This window comes from Arachis duranensis, chromosome 10, assembly GCF_000817695.3.
Source record: "Arachis duranensis cultivar V14167 chromosome 10, aradu.V14167.gnm2.J7QH, whole genome shotgun sequence".
Lineage (NCBI taxonomy): Eukaryota > Viridiplantae > Streptophyta > Magnoliopsida > Fabales > Fabaceae > Arachis > Arachis duranensis.
In genome coordinates, this window is record NC_029781.3 from 20,214,450 (window position 1) to 20,223,076 (window position 8,627).

Here is an 8,627-nt window from a genome sequence, read left to right on the forward strand (position 1 = left end):
TTGAGGAATCAAATTGATTCATCCACTTGACTTTCCTCCATGGTTAGAGGTTGACTAAGTGGGAGCAATGGACAATTTGCCATCACAATTGAGGAGGATAACTAGGATAGGACTTCTAGTTCTCATACCTTGCCAAGAGCTTTGCTAGTTGTTAGTTTATTTTCTTTGCCATTTATATTTCTTGTCTAAAATCTTAAAAACCCCAAATATAACTCACAACTAATAACAAGACACTTTATTGTAAATCCTAGGGAGAACGACCCGAGGTTTAAATACTTCGGTTATTAATTTTAGGGGTTTGTACTTGTGACAAACAAATTTTTGTATGAAAGGATTATTGCTTGGTTTAGAAACTATACTTTACAACGAGATTTCATTAGTGAAATTCTAAACCATCAAAAATCCATTCGTCACACACCACTTTCTTCCATAAGGGACAGTCTTCTTTTGAGAACTACACCACCACTTAAACAGCAATGCTGTATTTCGAATCACTGCATCCCCAACTCCCAACCCACCTGCCTTCTTTGGAGCCATGACTACTTCCCACTTCACAAGCGGTAACTTGTACCTCCCATCCTCAGTACTCCACAAGAACTGTCGTTGCAGGGAGATCAACTTCTCTGCCACTGTCTTCGGCATCTTATATAAGTTGAGGTAGTAAATAGGCAAGCTACTAAGAACCGACTTAATTAGGACCAACTTGCCTGCTTTGTTAAGAGTTTTTGCTTTTCACAAACTCAATTTGTCTTTCACCTTGTCAATCACCGGTTTCTATGTCTCAACCAGTCTCGGATTTACTCCCAGGGGAATGCCCAGATATCTGACTGGTAATGAAACCTCCTTACAACCCAATAACAGAATCATCCTCCGAACCCACATCCTTTCATGGTTGACTGGAATAAAGTTGGACTTCTCAAAATTAATGGTCAAACTCGACATCAGTTCAAAGCATCTGAGCAGTTGCTGATAATTCCTGATGGTCTCCTCATCAGGCGGACAGAAGAGAATAGTATCATCCACAAACTGCAAGTGAGACAGCTCAATATTATCTCTACCAAGCAGTAACGGGGTTATACGGCCATTCATTACCGCCTCTCCAATCATCCTATGCAGAACATCCATGAGTAAAACAAATAGAAATGGAGATAGTGGGTCTCCGCAAGCCGCAGACTCTGCTCCATTTTGAAAGGCTTCGAAGGTGATCCATTGACAAGCAGCGACATAGATGCAGAGCTAACACACTCCTTTATCCATCCTCTCTATCTCTGGCCGAATCTCATCTTCTGCAAGACAATGTCCACAAAGCCCCACTTGACTCTATCATAAGCTTTTTGAAAGTCCAGCTTTATTATCGCGGCGCTCTTTTTCCGTGATTTTAGCCAGTACACCGTTTTACAAACGATCAGAGCCCCATCATGTATTTTCCTACCCTTAACGAAAGTGCTTTGAGTCTCTCCTACCAACCCCGACATTACCTTCTGCATCCTCCTAACCAACACCTTAGAGATGACCTTATAGACACACCCCACCATACTAATCGGCCGGAGGTCCTTTATTTCTCTGGCTCTAGTAAACTTCGGTGCCAGCGCCACCCACGTAGCATTCGAATCGCTTGGTAGTTTAGTCGATTGGAAGAACCCTAGCACTGCATCAGTGAACTCCCTTTCTAATTCGCCCCAACACTTTTTTATGAAATTCATGTTATACCCATCACTACTTGGAGCCTTTGTTGACTCACAATCCCAAACAGCCTCCTTTATTTCTTCAGTAGTTGGCATCATCTCTAGCTCCATTGTCTTTTCTTCATTAATCTGCTTTACAAGTCCGTCTCTGAAATCAATAACTGGTGACGTCTCCTGGTGGTACAACCCCTTATAAAAGTCTCGTATAGCAGTCTTAATTCTTGCTTAGTTCCTTATCAACCTCCCATTAACCATTAAGGCATCAATCCGATTGAACCACACACTAATTTTTCATACACTATTTTTTTTATATTACAATAATCAATTATAATTAGAAACGAAATAGCAATTCAATTACTACTTTAACAAAAGAGTGGTGAATAATTAATTTTAAAAGAGTAATATTTTGATAATAAATTTTAAAAAAGGTAGCACATTAATAAAAAAAAGAAAAAACTAAGACAGACCATAAGTTTTATCTTTCTTTGCAGATAGTTGGGTCCATGTTATGGACAATTGTTTTTCCTGAGTAAAGTTTCTTTCTTTCTTTCTTGTTTTTTTTTTTTAATTATAGAGGACGACACCTTAAATCCAAAACGGGTGTGCCTGAATCTTCTAACAAATTTTATTATAAAATAATTAGGTTATTAAAAAATATTAACTATATTATGTGTATATTAAAATCAGCTACTAAAATTAATCACTAATATAAAATATATATTAAAATATAAATACACATTAAAAATAAATTAAATTATACTTATATTTATACACAAATACATTAATAATCTAATTTTAATAGATAATTTTAATATATAAATAATATTTTTAAAAAAATATAATTTAAAACGAATTAATTTCTAAAATAATGTAAAGATCAATCTGTCTAATAAAAATAATTCTTAAAGATATTTAGAGAATAAAAATTTATTAGTCATTAAAATGTTTCGTCTAAAAGTATTTAAGAATTAATTTGGATATTTATTCTAATTTTAATACCCATTTATGAATTTTCTGTCTTTTATGCGGTTCCATTGCAGCCTTCAAGATACCCTTTGTTAAATTCCTTATTAAATATTATTTATAGTTAATATTTAATTTGGTACACACAAATTTTAATTTAGTCTCTAAAGTTTTAATTGTCTTTATTTAGTCTCCAAATTTTATGAACGTGCTTTACATTAATTTCTGAGATAATTTTCAATACAAAAACATTAATGGAGAGCTGATATAGAGAATCAAATATCACGTTAAAACTTATAAATTAATATAGTTTTGATTTTGGCATTTAAATAGCTCAAAAATGCCGTCGTATCACTTATTTTGTTAAGTAAAATTTTAATAAATACTACTTACGATGTTTTTTTGAGTTATTTAAATGCCAAAACTAAAACGACATAATTTTACAAAGTACTTTATTTTTAGTGTGGCATCTACCTGTTCACAATAGTATTCCAGTTAACGTTTATACATTAAAAATTATTTTAAAGATTAACATGAGTTGTATCTCCAAAATTTGGAGACTAAATAAAATTAGTTAAAATTTGAAGAATTAAATTAAAATTTATATACAAATTCAAAAACCAAATTTAGTATTATCCCTGTTATTTAGATGCATAAATTTCAAACCTAAGTAACCAAAGAGATAACTTTCATTGATAAATGCTTGCTCACTCCTAGAGTAAGCTAAGAACAATTATAATCGTTTCTTCTTATTTTTTAATATTTAATATTATATTAAAATTTAAAACTAAGAATACATGCTTAAAATCTATTCTATTATATAAAAATCGAATTTCTGCACTTAATGATGGAGCTGACGTGACATGCTTTTGAGAGTGTTTCTCGAATTATTTTTTTAATTTAGTAAAACAAATCAATTATAACTAATTAATGATATCAATTAATTAATTTGATTACTGATTAAGTATAATTAATTTGATTTTATTGGAATAAATATCATATTATTTCAGTAAATAATAAATATGATAACGAAATACATTAATTAATTTAATTAGTTTATTTTTTTAATGTCATTTATTTATACGAGATTATAATGTGTTTTTTATTCATTTGTTCTCTTTTCTCTCTTTCTCTCTCTTGTGTTTAGAATACAATTTTTATAATTTATTTAATTTATTTCTTTCATCTTTACTTATACATTTCATTTTTTATATTTTTTAAATATTTTTATCTATTTTAGTTGCTCATTATTAGGCGTATATTTTTTTCTTTCTAGCTTTTGATTAACAAAAGAGATATATCTTTTCTACGGTGTTTTAAAATAAAATGCATTATAATTTTAGGTTATTTCACAATTAACAATAATGCTTGATTATTTCTTTAAAAATAAATTACATTATGGTTTTAGGTTATTTCACAATACATAATTAATGTTCATAATACTAAATTACTCTAAATTTTCTATTTTAGATGGTTAGTAATTAATTCCAAATTGAAAAGATTATGTTAAATTGTTGAATAGTCCAAGTATAATTAAGGTAGTTAATTTAGTTTATTTGTTTATTAATATATTTGATTGAAAGCATGAATGATAAATAAGACAAAAAAATAATTAAAAAAATAAAATGTTAATAATTACTTAAAATAAATAAAAAATAAGTTATAAGGTATTATTTTATTTAAATTATTAATAATTAGAAGAATAGAAGGTCAGGTAATTGTTTTAAATAGACATTAAATTTAGTTTTATGGTACTAATTTATTTGAATTGTTAATAAAATTTTATAATTTTCAGATTTATATCTATTCAATTTATGTATTTTATTTTATTTTACTTTAACAGAAAATTAAAATGTGTCTTTTTAATTATTTTTTAGAAAATATAGTGAAATGAGTTATATCAATTATAATTAATTATCTATAATTAAACTAATTGATTGTGTTAATTTGTAAGATGAATAACACATAATAAATGGTGTGAAATTAATTATAATAAGTTAAAAATTAATAAATAAAAAAAACTAAAAAAGACTTTTTTTATTGTCTTTTAATAGCTACACATTTTTATTCATTCACTTTTTCTTTTTTCTCTTCCTTTTACATTTATTTCTTTTAATTTATTAAACCAAATCAAGTATACTAATTATTTGTATTAACTAATTAAATATTTTTTAATGAGTTATGCTAACTGTGTCCTTAGAGTATAGGCTAAAAACATTATAAAAAGAAATATTTTATAAAAATTATTAAAAAATAAATATTTTTAAAATGTATTCTTAAAAAATAAGTTAGCTAAATTATTTTTTAATTTAATGTGTTTAATTCATTCAACTGTATTAATTATAACTAATTAATTATATTTAATTTGATTTTATTAGAATAAATAATATTCCATCATTTAATATTTTATTTGATTCATTAAATTACATCGATCATAACTAATCAAATATTTAATTTAATTAGAATATATATTAAATTACTTAAAATTTTGTTTGATTCATTAAACTACATAAATATTAAATGATTTAATAAATAATATATAAGGCAATGAAATAAATGAATTCATTTAAGGTTTAATTACTCTATTGGTCCCTATAGTTTTGCAAATTTTTAATTAATTTAATATACTTTTATTTTTTAATTGAGTCCTTGCACTAAATTTTTTTTAATTGGATCTCTATATTTTTTTTCCTTTTATTTGGATCATTGCACTAATTTTTTTTAGTTAGGTCCTTATAAAATTAAGCTAATTACTGCCAAGAGGGACCTAATTGAAAAAAAAATTGGTGCAAGGATCAATTAAAAGGAAAAAAGTATAAGGACCTATTGAAAATTTCGCAAAAAATTATAGGGACCAACAGAATAATTAAATATTCATTTAATTCAATTTATTATCTTATTATTTTATATATAAAATAATAAAGGTTTAATTATTCTATTGGTCCCTATAGTTTCGCAAAATTTTTAATTAGTTTCCTATACTTTTTTTCTTTTTAATTGAGTCGTTGCACCAAATTTTTTATAATTCGGTCCCTATACTTTTTTTCTTTTATTTGGATCTCTGCACCAATTTTTTGTTTAATTAGATCCCTATACAATTAAACTAATTACTACCAAAAAGAACCTAATTGAAAAAAAAATTTGTGCAGGGATTAAATTAAAAGGAAAAAAAGTATAGGGACCTAATTGAAAATTTCGCGAGACTATTAAGACCAATAAAGTAATTAAACCTAAAATAAAACGAGTATTAATTAATTGATACTTAAATAAAATGAGTATTAATTATTGAGAAGGTAACGAGTTTATACTACGTATTAATTAATTGATACTTAAATAAATTATTTAAACTGGTCACATATATTTTTTAATTGTTCTCTTATTAGTACGGTCCAGTAAATAAAACGAGTATTAATCATTGTAGTGAATGAATATTTATTATTTTTAAATAAATTCATTAAATTCATTTAAAATTATCGAAGGATTCCAATTCTATATGCTACGATTTTATTTTGTTATTAATGTATATATACTCTTATATTATAGATTTTATGATTCCTATATTTTCAGATAATATTTTTAAAATTTTTTATTTTAATTTATTATTTTTAGTCATCAGAATTTATTGTTTATAGTCATCAATTCAATTTCTTTAATTCAATAATTCAATAATATATTTTAATTATATATAATTAGAATGTGCTTTTTATCCATTTTTCTTCTCTATTATGCTTCAGATGTAATATTTGTAATTTTTTTTCTATTTAATTTTGCTAAATTTTTTTATAATTTTATTTTATATCAATTATTTTTTATGTATTTTGATTAATAGAATTATTTTATGTAAAGATATTTTAAATTTTTTATAAATGTTGATTAATAGGTTCTTCTTCAAAAAAAAAATTTCTTAAAATTTATTTAATGAGATCGTATTTTAATTTTTTTCTTTTATTTTTTATATTAATTGATTATATCAATCTTCCATTACAATATATTTTTTATTTATTCCACACATTATTTGTTTTACCTTCTTTTATTTTTTTAATTGTTCTCTTTATTTTATTTTTATTTTTATTTTATTTTTACTCTTCATAGATAAATTTATTATAATTCATCACATGCATGTTCTTTTTGAATTTAAGTGATTTATTTTGTGTTTAACTACTTATTTTTGATTAATATTATTATATATATATATAAAATGTGATATTAATGAATATAGCTTGAACTTTAGTTATATAGGAATTCATTAAGTGGTTAGAGTAGTTTCAGGTCATGAACCAACAAATGCTAGCAATTGAAATGATAAAAAAGACCATCCAAATGAACATTTGCTAGATTACTTATAATTTGGGACTAAATGAAAATCTGTAAAATTTTAACAAGTGGAGACCTGTCCAAGTGAAATAGACTAGGTTGGGGACCTGTAAAATTTTGACAGGTGAAGACTTGTCCAAGTGAAATAGACTAGGTTGGGGACCTGCATAGGTACCCACTTCAAAGAACCCGTTAAATTGACGCAAATATAAAATTCGCAAATATAAAATTACTGATTTATCCTAGGTATATATATATATATATATATGGATTGGATCAAAAACATTTCTTGAAGGGGTATTCAACTCCAGGGATGAGTCGAAAAATAAATCTTTATTGTTTCTACCTCCTCTTTTTTATGAAGAGAATGAATCTTTTAATTTTATCGAAGGCTCATAAAAAAATGGGTCCGGACCTCTTGCGAGAATGATTTGAAAGATCCAAAATCAAAAATAGTGGTATTTGTTAGCAACAACATAATGGAGGCAGTCAATCAATATAGTGTTTTTATTTGATTTGACAAATTTCGTTTTTATGAGAATTTTTTACTAAAATACAAATATTAAAAAAAGTATATTAGGAATTTGAATTTGTTTATTCGACCTTTTTTAGTACTTTGAAATATTCGGAAATATTAGAAGTATTGTGCAAAGATTCAGAAAAATAAATAATTCTATTTATATGTTCACTCTTTTTTTTTTATTAACTGAAGCCTTTACAAAAGAGATAAAACCGACGAATAAGAAACAAAACTCATTAGGAAAAAAAATATTTTATCTTTTATTCTTTTTTTATGGAATATACACATCAATCTTTATGGATCATACCTTTCATTCCGCTTCCAGTTCCTATGTTGATAGGGGCGGGACTTCTATTTTTTCCCACAGCAACAAAAAATCTTCGACGTAGGTGGGCTTTTCTCAGTATTTTATTGTTAGGTATAGTTATGCTTTTTTCCGTCGCGCTGTCGATCGATCAAATAAATAACAATAAGAGTTTCATCTATCAATATGTGTGGTCTTGGACTATAAATAATGATCTTTCTTTAGAATTTGGTTACTTGATCGATTCACTTACCCTTATTATGTTAATATTAATCACTACTGTTGGCATTTTGGTTCTTATTTATAGTGATAATTATATGTCTCACGATCAAGGATATTTGAGATTTTTTGCTTATATGAGTTTTTTTAATGCTTCAATGTTGGGATTAGTTACTAGTTCGAATTTGATCCAAATTTATATCTTTTGGGAATTAGTTGGAATGTGTTCTTATCTATTAATAGGTTTTTGGTTTACACGTCCTATTGCAGCAAATGCTTGTCAAAAGGCATTAAATGACACTACATATATCAAAAATTATTATATGCGATAAATTATTTTTTTTAAAAGATAATTTATATGTAAATCAACTAATCTTTATAACATACGATCTATTGCATAAATTTTCTCCTCTTCATATGGATAAATTGATGAATTTAATATATAAAATATAATTTATATTATTGAACATACGAAATAAGTAATTTAAGCCATTATCTAAGACAATAAATATAATATTATAAATACCTACATATTTATTAGTATTAAAAAATATACAAATAATATAAACATGATTTTTTTGGTAGCAAAGTAATAATAAAGGTTATTAATTAAATTAATTAC